The 14,403-nt window shown below is 33.4% G+C and overlaps 1 pseudogene; it reads right to left on the bottom strand.

Moving 5' to 3' along the window:
- On the bottom strand, window positions 1–6,829 carry LOC127729056 (uncharacterized; annotated as a pseudogene).
- Between the last annotated feature and the right edge of the window lie 7,574 nt (window positions 6,830–14,403).

Below are 14,403 nucleotides of genomic sequence, written 5' to 3'. Positions count from 1 at the left end.
TCATACACTCTGTTTGAACACAATTCTCCACTTTGGAAATTTAAAATCCTCACCATCTATTGCCAAAATTTGGAATCCCTGACTTTCAATATACTTTAATTTATCTTCAAAGCCCCATCCGATCCCATGACCAATCGCTGGCTTTTCTGACATACTGTTAGGTAAACATGTGAATACGCTGTAAGGCATACACTCTACTGCGTCGTTATAACCAACATTTTTCATGTGATCAGAGTAAACAGGTGGATCAAAAGCTTTAACATAACCACCAGGTTTCAATATTGTTCTGAAATTCGCCATAATTGTGTTCGGGTCCGCAGATCATGTAATACATCTGACATAATAATAATGTCGAATTTGTCTTTTAAAAAATCTGGCATATTTCCATCAACCTTTTTCTCAAAAAAAACATTCGAACAAGAGGTCTTTTGGGCTTTCTTCCTATAAGCATCAATTGTAGCTTCGTCTATATCTACACCCCATATCAAATTAAATGCTTAATTAAACACTAATGTACAAATGCAAAAGAGAGGCGAAAGATACCAAAGGGACATTAAAACTCATAAGTCGAAAATGAACTGACAACGCCATGGCAAAGAATGGCAACGCCATGGCAAAGAAAAAAAAAGACAAAATAAAAAAAAAAATAAAAAAAAAATAAAAAACATTAAAAACTAAAGACTGAACAACACGAACCCCACTAAAAACCTAGGGTGATCTTTCTTCGATAAGTTAAAGTGGATGTATTACGTTAAAAATCACGACTTACTTGACCGATACGATGTGTCTGTGTCTCAACTCACGAGAAACATGTTTTTGAAGTCTTAGATCTTAAGACAACATATAAGTTGATATGTATACAGTTTGCATTGTTTAAATTTTTTTGGATTTATGCTTTTTTGTTTTCAATGTTTATGTTGTTTTTATAGGTAACGGGCTTGTTTATTCTTTTCTTTTAAAAAAAAAATCCTACTTTTATTCAAATTAAGACTTAATATTTGATCTTCCACAGGTTTCGGTGTTGCTCGTGTTACTCAATTTTTAGTGTTCGATGTGGTGTTTTGTTGACTATGTATTGCTCCTTGCTTGCCTTTTTCGATTAATTTACTTCTGGCCATGGTGTTGTCTGTGCTTTTGATTGCACCCTTTGTTGCAAAGTTCTTATAGATTTGTCGGTTATTTGTTTAGAATATGTACTCCATTTTAGTATGTATACTCCATAAGAATCAAGGAGGAATTTACGTAACTGTACTTTACGAAACTATATAGTTTGAGTTATCGGATGGCTCAACAGTGATTCCATTATCACTGATCGATACTCTGTTAAATATTTGTCTGCATTCTTACAAACAAATATGGATTTTGCTTAGAAAGTAAAGTGCATTGCCAACTAAGCGAAACTCAGGTAAAGCTATAAATCCTAAACCGGATTAGGCTTAACTGTTGGCTTTTTTCTATTTTTGAAATTGATGATGCACGTTTGGATTCCAAAATATTTTGCTTTTAATCGTTGTATTGATTTATATTCTGCGTATATCTCCTTTCATTACTATATATAGTAATGTGTCAAATTTATTTCCGTTGTTTAAAAATGTCGTATAATATATCAGATTTGAGGTATGTAATTATGTCTGGAATATACTTCCTTATATTCCAGCTTTTATAGATAAAATTAAAACAAAAGGTTATTCGCATAAGTAGGAAATAATAGAGACCGTGAATTACCTTTTGATTTTCACCGTGAACTCATTGAATGATAACGGATATCATGCTTTGTTTTTATGTTGTACTGTAACACCACTGTCCCAGGTTAGGGAGAGGGTTTGGCGGCAGCAAACATGTTTAACCCCGCCACATTCTGTATGTGCCTGTCCCAAGTCAGGAGCCTGTAATTCAGTGGTTATCTTTTGTTGCTGTACATGATATTTGTTTTTCATTAAGTATTAAGTACATAAATTAGGCCGTTAGTTTTCTCGTTTGTCCTTTCGGGGCTATTTATCGCTGACTATGCGGTGAACTTTTGTTGTTAACTTCATCATTTGGTCTTTGGTGAAGAGTTGTCTCATTGGCAATAATACCTCATCTTCTTATCTTTATATTTATCTTAAATAAAATATAACTGGATCTTGAACTCAGTTGCAAGATCCTTTATTATATATAAGCTGTAATTGGATTTATTTCTCAATTAAATTTACCTCCCCCTTTTTGATTATTTAAAGCATCATTTTGCATGAACAATATTAGCATGGTGTTAATAATTAAAATGTATCTAATTGGGCTACAAAATCGGTATTATATACAATACATAAGGATTAACACAACAAAGGCGAATACAATCTAATACAAAAATGGTTAACACAACAAACGCCTTGTTTACATGTCTTTATATTACTGTCCTTGAAAACTGACAGTCTTAGACTTTGTTCCAATTTCAAGACATGGTCACATAAGACAAGGTGATCAATCCATGAAATTCAAGGTTGAACGTTGATAATTAAACTTAATAATGCGTAATATAATGAATCGGAAGAGGATTAACAAAAAATCACAGCGACATAATAAAAGTTTATAATTCGGAAAATATATTCTTGAAAAAAAATATGATTCGGAGAAAGAACTAAAGAAGTATATATATATTTATTATGATATGTATGCTAATAAAAAAAGGGATGAAAAAATGCAAATATTACTCAACCCATTACAGTTGTACATTACTTTACACATTACCCTTAAAGTACCGCTCATGTTGGACAATTTTAATATAGGGCTTTAATTAATAAGAATATAAAATTCGAATACATGTGTAATTGCTGTCACACTGTGTTATACAATGGGATGTACACACTTATAGGCAAGTAATTCATATGGAGTTTAATTATCCCAGTTGATAGGACATTCTAGAGATTGTGTGACAAAAGTCCTATCAGGATTTCGTAAATAGAAGGAGGCTGTCTAAATGATTAAATAAAATCGAAGTCAACTTTTCGAACATACGTTGTTATAAACTGGTTTACCGTACAATAGTAACGGTGTCTTGGATGACCCCGGTTATGTTTTCATAGTCACCATATATCATGATATCGTCTCCTACGCCATGCATGGTAACCCGTATAAGTGATCACCGAATACGACTAATCATCTGATTTTTACTAATAATGAGCGAGACGACGATTGCCGATAATGGAACTGCTTACCCTTTCCTAAACATTAGATCACTCCCGCCTCTTTGTGGTTTTGTATTGGTGAATTTTCAGTTTCCTGTTTGATGTATAATGGGTTATCGTTTCAATTTTCATCTTATTCCTTTTGACCATTGTGTTAATGTTTTTCCTTCATTGACTTTTCATTTTTGGTGCATCCTCGGTTTGTTTGGCTTTTAAGCAATTCTTTGCAGTTTTCATTCGCTTTTTGATTTGGTGAACTGGCATATTACTTGGTATAATACTTGCAAAATATCCAAGATCTTAGTTATTTTCGCCATAGACCATATACCCAATTTGTATTCGCTATTTTGATTCAGTGTTGAAGGTTCCATGACAAACTTAGAGAATGAGTATATTTGCTAAAAATTAGAGGCAACAGTTGTTTACCGATGTTCAAATCTCATTAATCTATTTAGAAAATACAAAACAATGTATATGATATAACTTGGTTGATGGACATATTCTACACAAATGGATAAATCACATGATTAATAAGTACTTTTGTTTTCTGTCTTATTTTTCATTACTTTTTCCAAATCGGGGAAGCATTCTGCAAATATTGGCAGCATTGTGGATATAAATGCAGCCTCACGAATCTGTTTCTTATTTGGAAAATAATATTTTCCATAATCTATTTTTCACAACCCCTTTGGCAGTCATACAAATCAGCCATTCCTCCACATACCTAATGAAATATCAAAATTTCTATATTAAAACTCTATTATATTTGATTTATATCAATATTGCAAGAACTTGCTACATCCATTCGAATTTTAATTAACTAACATTCATGTCCGTATAGGTAGAAAATTTGGAGATAAAGATTTAAAATTGAAAAATAATAGTATGTATTGCTGATTTTTTCATCGTTTTTGTCAAATACAATTTAAAATACATGTATGCAAAAAATATATGTAAGATTGAACAGAATTTTCCCATGCAAATACGAGCAACAAACCCCTCAAAGAGTTTTTGCAAAGCTACCCCAATATGTAAAAAGCCAGGCATTCATCCTGCACAATTTGATCGTCCATATATTTATGCATCCAGTTCAGCCTCATTGACATCCCTGTAGTATTTTTTTTATTGCCGGTTGTCAGTTTAGGTTCACCATATTTAATACCCAAGCCAACATATGTTTTCTCACGTAAAATGCGTGAGAGTTAAAAAACTGCTTTAAAAGTAAGCGCTTTTTCATTCAGACATATATACTAGTATATATATACATGTATACTTCTATTGAGTCGTGTTAACTAAGTCAATTGCATTCTGTGAATGCTCAATATGTTCTGAGGTACCAAAATCTCAGTAAAACATATGAAAGTTATAAAACGTCTCAATGTAGGTACGAATCAATCTTAGACGGAATTTTCAGGTTTAGAAACAACCTGCACCCTGACCATCATATTACTACATTTTCAATTATGGTTCGTCATTCAAATTAATCAAGTAAATAATTTATAAAGTGGTTGAATACGGCCATATTAGAAAACTGTTATTTTATCATTCATCTTCTTGGGTCAATTATTTTATTACATTGCAATACATAACGCTTCATATATTCCAAATATTACAGTATCACCCCCCCACCCCCCAACCACCACCACCCCCCCCCCCCCCTTTTCCGTGAATTTTAAATGCATTATCCTCACCGTTTGTTTAAATTTGCCCTAATACTGATTTCTTCGGCAGTACATAGCTCAACTGTTTTGTCCGTTGATACTATAGTCCATTTGTATTTCTCAGTTCATGATAGATTCTGGACTATTAAAAATACTCTCTTTCAGGTAAATATTACCTTAGCCCCTTTTATCTTGTTTGATTTTAATTTTCTTATCCATCACATTTATATTTTTTCACCTTTAAACTTTCTATATTTTAAATTAGATAAGCACTGGAAGATCCCAATGAAGGTAATTTCACAATATTGAGAACAAATGAAATCAGATTATTTTTTTCATGCTTTGTCTTATTTGTAAAACCCGGCGATTGCTAATGTTTAATGTGGAACGGTAATTTGTTTTTACTTTCTGGGAACTAGGTTGCTCTTTTGTGTACCCGTACTTAGGACAATGTATGATCATGTATAAACGCTGTGATTGAACAAAAAATATAGCATCTACTGAAAGAATTTCCCCAAGCTGGTGGATGAATCAGGTGTAGAAAATTATGATATGATTTTACATACAGGCGAAAATGAATTTTTGAGAATTTCTTGCATGATCAAAGGCTACAGTTAAAGCACTAGTGGTCTTAAGTTTATAAAGATAGCAGAATAAGTAAACGGTCATCATACATATTCACATTTATTTCTGAATTGTTGAAATATATGATAAAAGTACTTCAGTTAACTGTGTATGTAGGTTCTGGTTCAGTTTTAGAAAGTGATGAACATTCTAAAAATGCTGTCGTTATTTCTATGGCACATGAAAAACTACAGTTCCACCTTAAATATTTATATGTTTTTGTATTGCAATATTAGAATATCGGGTAATTTATAACAGTATTTGTTTGATTTCTAAGCCGGATACAATTTATTATTTGTTGACATAACCCCGCAGCAGTCTTCTTCAGTGAACAGATTAGTATGATCGACATCTAGCAGAAAATTCCGGCAAAACCGGTGCTAGGTATCGTTTTGAATTTTGAAAGAGATGAATTCTTTTTACTTGTAACTTTGAGATGAAGAACAGCAATTTTTTCGCTGTTTGTTTTTATTTTGTTGTTTTTCGTGTGCATGAATCAATAGTGGGTTGTGAATTGATACACCATGATTATCTTTCCTTTTCCATTTATAATAAAACAGTGAATTTTAACTCTTCAAATTTGTTCTTAACTTTTGATTCGAGCGTCATTGGTGAGTGTTTTGTAGATAAAACGATCGTCTGGCATATCAGGAGTTCTTTTACACCCACTGAGTCGATGCCACTGCTACTGGAGGTTTCTTCCCCGAAGGCATCACCAGCCAAGTAGTAAGCAATTCTGTCATTGGCATGGTCATAATTATAAATAAACTGTTTACAAAACCTTGAATCGTTCAAAAAACTAAGGATTTCCTTCGCTGTATATATTGTAAAATCTTGGTCTTCAATACTCTTGTACCTCGCAATGCGCAAGTGCAACTGTTGCGAAAAAAAGTTAACAATATTGGAATCATTAGTATATTAATTTTTATATTTATTTTTCGTTTGATTGATTTTCTTACTGTTAACGAGGACTTCTCATATAAGGACGAATATTTTTGAGTTATTCTGTTTGTGTACATAATAATTTGAGTCTAGTAATACAATTTCATAGCAAACAAAACGATCTCTGCGGAAAAAAAGACACCTGTTTAATCTGAATCAGGTAGATTTTTTTATCTGATACACGAAGTTTTACAATAAATCGACTTTGTATCTTCCTCGTTTTTTGGTATAAATTATTATAAATTTTCAAATCATTTGTACTTAATACACAAAAAAAACCCGTTACCTGAAAATAGCCTCATATTATTCACGAAGTTTTCAAAACACGGACTTCATTCATGAATTTCCCTCAGTGATTTGAGAAACGTCACACAGACATGCATGCTCTTACTTGGACGGGAGGTAAAGAAAGTGCAACGTACAAATGTAGAACGCCATTATGATATATTGATAACAAATTCACTTCAATGAACTGATTTGCATATTGTTTAATGTTATAAATTTAGGCAACAGTAGTTCTCATAAATCGATATAAAATCGAATTAGTCTATCGCACAAAAGTACACATAGTTATAACTATTTCAATTGTCAATAAATGTTTCAGTATTTCAATTTAAATTTTTTTGCCTCTTTTGAATAATACAGACATGAATTTCAAGCAGGTTGGTATAATGCACATATGATTGAAACTTATTTCTTGTCGAATGAAATTAAATTTTCGTCTTCATTTCTATATCTTTCACATAAAAATCATTGTTGTTAAATTGAACATTTTGTCAAACCTACGACATTTATATGGCGCGAAGTCGAGACATAGCGATCCTAGTTTCCTTCGTCAGCGTCGGCGTCGGCGGTGTCAATATTTAGGTTCAGTCTGTTGTTTAAAGTTTTTTGAGACATCAATAACTTTGTCAAACCTTCATGGAATTTAATGAAATTTGGACAGAAGCTTCTTTATGACCAAATACAATATCCAGAGCAAAATTTTGAAAATATCTATTTTCATTTTTCCGTATTTTTCAAAAAATGGACTGAGTTTTTTTTTACAATTAACAAGTATATATAGATACTTTCTGTGATTAAAGATTGTTTCACATCAATTACTTTGTCAAAGCTTTATAGAATTTTATGAGACTTTGACAGAAGCTTTTTTATGATTAAGAGAAGCAAGTTTTTGAAAATATATTTTTTTTATTTATAGTATTTTTTTGATAGATTGACTTTTTTACAGTTAACATTAACAGACTGTCTGGGATCAAATTTTTTTGACATGATAAATTTGTAAACCTTCATGGATTGTTAAGAAACTTGGACAGAAGCTAATCTTCAAGACCACAGAATAGCAACTCTTGAAAGAAAAAGTTTGATTTTTTTTTTAAATTCTGTATTTTACTGATCTTGATACGACCGCAGAGGTCGAACCTTGACAGTTGAGGCAAGTATGGACACTACATTCAAGCTTGATACAGCCCTGAATGTGGATTGCAACTAAATGTTTAAGACAGCAGAGGTTTCGGAACCAAGTGAATGTGGTCTAAGAACTTTAAAATCTTATATTGGACCTTTATCTTTTAAAGTCCAATAACCAAAATATAAATACACGGTCCGAATCGGCATATTTCTTTATCATTGGTATGTTTGCATAATTTGCAAAAATTGGGCATAAATCATAATTAAAGGGCAAAAACTCCTATAAGGAGGTGCCTGAGAATTTTAGAAATGTCGATATATTTGTAGTTCTTGTCCTGTTGATAATTTTTATTGTTTGCTGTGTTTTTTTTATCTACTATATTTTTACCAAAACATGCAACAAGAGTACACATGCTGAAATGTCTCGCCTGCTAACTGACCATTGATTTTATGTTGATAGTCCTAAAAATAAAGTTTTACTACAAGTATCACATGAACTTAACATGATCAAAGAAAATGAAGTCAAGGTCAGATAAACCACGCCCGAAATACATGTACACCTTACAATTATTCCATACACCGAATATAATTGACCTGTTGCTTATAGTTTAAGAAAAAACAGACAAAACACAAAAACTTAACATTGAACAATGAACCGTGAAAATGAGGTCATGGGAAAAATGAAACCTGCCAGACTGACATGTACATTGTTAAATATTCCAATACACCAAATAGCTTGACCTGTTGCATACAGTATTAGAAAAACACACCAAAACACAAAAACTTAACGTTAAAAAAAAGGGACGAAATATACCAGAGGGACAGTCAAACTCATAGATCGAAAACAAACCGACAACGCCATGGCCAAAAATAAAAAGACAAACAGACAAATAATAGTACAGATGACACAACATAGAAAACTAAAGACTAAGCAACACGAACCCCACCAAAAACTGGGGGTGATCTCAGGTGCTCCGGAAGGGTAAGCAGATCCTGCTCCACATGTGGCACCCGTCGTGTTGCTTATGTTATTACAAATCCGGTAAATAGTCTAATTCGGTAAGTCACATTCGTGAAAAAGGGAAGGGTATTGTAGTTACGACATAAGGTACATATCCGATATCATCTGTGAAACGGTTATTCCATGACGGTCAACCAACTCGTGGTGGCGTCCGTAAAATTTACAAAGGGATGATTTCAACTTCACCATTTGGAACTCTTGGCTTAATAGCTTCTTTGTGAGCAGCAATCCTCTATCAAGGAAATCATGATAGGAAACACAAGCCCGGGAATATCGTATCAATTGGGAGATATATACTCCGTATGCAGGCGCTGCTGGAATGTTGCTACATAGAAATGGAAAGTTCACAATTGGGAAGCTGAAATCATCTCTTTTGTCGTAAAGTTTTGTTTTCAACCGACCCTCATTGTCAATTTCTAGATGTAAGTCAAGATATGAGGCAGACTTAACTGTATCTGTAGTATCCTTTATCTCTAGTACGATGGGATAGATTCGTTCAACATAGTCACCAAATTTTGTATTATTTAGTGAGAGAACATCATCTATAAAGCTGAACGTAGAGTTAAAGGATATTGCTAACTTCTTATCTTTCTTCCTCAGAAGTTCCTGTATGAAGTCAGCCTCATAATAATAAAGAAACAAGTCGGCAAGAAGAGGGGCACAATTGGTTCCCATTGGAATTCCGACAGTCTGTTGAAACACACGTCCTCCAAACGTAACAAATATGTTGTCAATCAAGAAATCAAGCATCTTGATAATTTCAGTTTCAGAGAATTTTTTGTTTGAATCAGAGTGATTCTTTACAAAGTAGGATTTATCCCTCCCCAAGACAAGATACTTGTATCTACGTTCGCCATTCTTTTTAATGAAACAAACTAATACCAACTCTTTCAATTTGTCTTTTAGTTTGGAATGGGGAATACTTGTGTAAAGTGTAGAAAAGTCAAATGTTTTAATACTATTGCAAGATGAGAGAGTCTTATATTGTATGTACTCTAAAAGATCTTTGGAATTTTTTTGTATCCACATCTGATTCACGCCACCTCTAGAATAGGCAGTTTCACAATAACTTTGGAGCCCGGCTTTAATTGCTGATAAAATAGATGTTAATAATTTAGAAAGAGGTTTCTTGGAGCACTTGGAAGACCCAGCAATATACCGTTGTTTGTTAGGACACTTATGTAGTTTAGCTATCCAATACAGTGATGGAAGATCCAGTTCTTCATCTTTGGTTGTAATTCCAAAGGAACATAGAACAGACCTATGATTATCCAGGATTTCCTCTTTGGTAAGTGTCGTGAGGGTATATGTTGAGTTTCCAAGTGAATTGTCAATACCTAATTCATTTATCAAGCAGTTTATGTAATGATATGTACACACAAAAACGATGTTGTTTGGGGCTTTATCTGCGGGGACAACAACATATTTGTCATGGAGGTAGGACAAGTGTTTTGCAACATTTAGGTCTTTAAAAATTGATGTAGCGTGGGTATTGATATGCCCATTTAGTTTCTCAATTCGGATTTGTATCAACGACCTCACAGCCTTAATCCATTCGGAAAGAGTATCTACGTCTTCTTTCTCGCGTTTAGCCCCTTGCCTGGCATAATCCTCGAATGAATCAATCAGTATTTTGAAGTTGTATTTCCAATTGATGGATTTAGGCTCACGATATTTCGGACCTTTGGATAACAAATTTCGCAGGGAAGTGTTATTGACAATGTTGAGGTCTCCGGTAATAGTGTGGCTAGCCGGATTATATGTGAATTGGGAACTAGCACAGGTGCAATCAGGAGGTTTAAACTTGAAGTCGTCAATGTTGAGATCCTGCAAAACGTGTTTGTAATTGAAAATTTTAGTTGCAATTGGTTTTGTATAGGTATAAGAAATTATTGGTACAGACTGATCTTTAAAATAAGGAGGTATTTTCGACTGAACTAATTTATGATGAAGGATATTGCCTAAGTTGACGCCATCGAGACCTTTGTTGGCAAAGGAAAGTTTAAGAAGAGATCTTTTCTCTTTTTCAGCTTTTCCAATGCGAACTGGTTTGAAAAGTCTGTGACTTGCAATATCCGAAATGATAGCTGTAAGTTTGTATTGGTTTGAATGAGGGTTTGTAACAGTGGTTTCCAAAAATAAATTGAACAGTGAAGTTTTGAAAGGGGTAATGAATACAGTTTCGTGCGAATGTGATGAATACCTAACGGCTTTTGTATAAATGGCAGCAAGTCATTAATAGAGACATCATGCAAAGTAGGTGATGTTAACCATTGAACCATGAAAATGAAGTTAAGGTCAGATGACATCTGCCATTTGGACATTAATACCTTATAAACTTTCCATACACCAAATATACTAGACCTATTGCTTATAGTATCTGAGATATGGACTTGACCACGAAAACTTAACCTTGTTTACAGATCCATAAAATGAGGTCGAGGTCAAGTGAAAACTGTCTGACTGGCACGAGGTCCTTGCAAGGTACGCACATACCAAATATAATTACAAAAAATCTTAACTATTTTTTCAAGTAGTCACTGAACAATGAAAATGAGGTCAAGGACAATGGACATATGACGGAAACTTTATAACATAAGGCATCTATATACAAAGTATGAAGGATCCAGGTCTTCTACCCTCTGAAATATTAAGCTTTTAAGTAGTTAGTTAATTACTATCCCTATGTCTCGCTTTCTGTGACAGAAGTCGCTAGCTCCACAAAAATTGTCATTTAGGGGCAATAATTCCCACAAGGAGTCAACAGACAATTTCTGCTATCTGGTAGTTGACTTTTGCTGTTTGCAGTTTTTCTGTATCTACTATATTTAGCCAAAAATGCAATAAAATGTCATTAAGGGACAATAACTCCTAGAAAGTGTTGACAGAGGCACGGGGCATGTAATAACATCGGCGATTTTAATCTCCAATTTTTTGTCGGAATTAATCTTACGTGCAGATAACAGGCTATTTTCTATTGAATTTGATAAGCAAGAAACATTGCACTTTAATGCGCTGAATGTATAGCAAATTATTTTACCGCACATACATGCTCAATTACAATGTTTCCTTTTAGGTATTTAGACCTACCGTTTTGGTTGGGACTACATTAACTTGTATACACTATTCGTAGTGCTACGGTTTTGACGTTAGGTGACTGACAGTAACCCTTCGCATAAGCGTTTATGCCTGTCCCAAGTCAGGAGCCTGTAGTTCAGTGGTTGTCGTTGGTTCATGTCTGTCATATTTGTTTTTCGTAAATTGTTTTGGTATAGATTAGGCCGTTAGTTTTCTAAATTGAATTTTTTCATATTTTTCCTGTCTGGGTCTTTTATAACCTACTATACGGTATGGGTTTTTCTCATTGTTAAAGGCCTTACGGTTGCCTATAATTGCTTACATCCACTTCATTTGAACTTTGGTGGATAGTTGTCTCACTGGCAATCAAACCATATCTCCTTACTTGTATATCTAAAAAAGTCGATACAAAAAGGGTCTGAGTATTCCTTCTATTACCAGCAGTTTATTACTTTGACGATGAAAACAAAACAACGTGAGGGCAATACAAATAAATGATTTGAACAGTTACAAAATAACACAAAAAAGAAACGATTAGAAAATCTGATTATTTTGCCAAAGTTGAAGTGTAGAACGTATCTTCACCAAACTAATTTATCCTACCTGAAACGTTTATTATCTGTATTTTCGCAAACATAACATACGAAATGTGTTGATTGTTTCATCCACAGATTCAAGTCAGTTCATGAAAATTATCTGAAGTCGGATGCAAATGTGAGGCAATCTTATATGTTCACTTAAGAATACGCGCAAGGCAATATTAAGAGAGATAAAGAATATTGTATTGTCTTTTTCAATGGCGACAGTAAATGTCCCTTCTGTGTCAAAGAAAACATTGTCAACTATATCAGTTTTCGATAAAAATACAGTAGAGATAAAAGTCGGTCATTCTTCAAAAAATGCAACTGTAACATACGATAACCAGACAACAAAAACTGGAACTTATCAATTTGCAGAAAAACCTGCAGGAAAAATAAAAGGAATGATATCGGATCTGGAACTCATGTGATGGACAAAGACTATACACGAATATGTGTATTAACAAAAGATTAAAATGAAGTCTTTTCGGTCTTTTTGTGCAATGTGAATTTGACTTCTGCTTTATCATATTTTTTCATTTTTATATTTGTATTTTCATGTTATACAAAAACGAAAATACAACGTTCGATTTGTTTATATCTTTTGATCCAAGACGTTATATTTGTTATCAAAATGAACATGTTGGTACATATGTGCTTTGTTTTTACATGATTATCAAGGCACCCTTGTCTTGCGCAAATAAATAGCGAAGAAGGAAAGCCAAAACTAGATTTTTCTGAATCTTTTTAATGAAGACATTATATGTTAAATAAATGGGGAATGTGTCCATGGGACTCAGATGATAGATGATGCCCCCGCTTGCATTTAATGTTATAAAGGGACATAACTCTAGAACGGTTAAAGTGACGCCACCAAAATTCAATCTTGATCTGTATTTGGTGGTAATAAGCATTGTGTATAAGTTTCATAACATTTGGTTGAGGCTAACTTAAATTAGATAACAGAAACGAAGAATTTAGCAATTTTTCCGTTTGTAAAGGGGCATAACTCTACAACAGTTAAAGTGACGCCACCAAAATTCAAACTTGATCTGTGTTTTCGGTAATAAGCATTGTGTATAAGTTTCATAACATTTTGCTAAGGCAAACTAAAGTAAGAGAACGGAAACGAAAAATTAGGCAATTTTTCCATATCTAAAGGAGCATAACTTTTGAACGGTTAAAGTGACACCACGAAAATTCAATTTGATCTGCATTTTGAGGTAAAAAGCATTGAGTATAAGTTTCACAGCATTTGGTTGAATGTGTCCATGGGACTCAGATGATAGATGATGCCCCCGCTTGCATTTAATGTTATAAAGGGACATAACTCTAGAACGGTTAAAGTGAAGCCACCAAAATTCAAACTTGATCTGTATTTGGTGGTAATAAGTATTGTGTATAAGTTTCATAACATTTGGTTGAGGCTAACATAAATTAGATAACAGAAACGAAGAATTTAGCAATTTTTCCGTTTGTAAAGGGGCATAACTCTAGAACAGTTAAAGTGACGCCACCAAAATTCAAACTTGATCTGTGTTTTTTGGTAATAAGCATTGTGTATAAGTTTCATAACATTTTGCTGAGGCAAACTAAAGTTAGAGAACGGAAACGAAAAATTAGACATTTTCCATTTCTAAAGGAGCATAACTTTTGAACGGTTAAATTGACACCACGAAAATTCAATTTGATCTGCATTTTGAGGTAAAAAGCATTGAGTATAAGTTTCACAGCATTTGGTTGAGGAAAACTAAAGTTAGAGAACGGAAATTAAAAATTAGGCAATTTTTCCATTTGTAAAGGGGCATAACTCTAGAACGGTTAAAATGACGCCACCAAAATTCAAACTTGATCTGTGTTTTGTGGCAATAAGCATATTGTATAAGTTTCATAACATTTGGTTGAGGCAAACTAAAGTTAGAGAA

This window comes from Mytilus californianus, unplaced genomic scaffold (assembly GCF_021869535.1).
Source record: "Mytilus californianus isolate M0D057914Y unplaced genomic scaffold, xbMytCali1.0.p SCAF_2, whole genome shotgun sequence".
NCBI lineage: Eukaryota > Metazoa > Mollusca > Bivalvia > Mytilida > Mytilidae > Mytilus > Mytilus californianus.
This window is presented reverse-complemented; position numbering and strand designations above follow the sequence as displayed.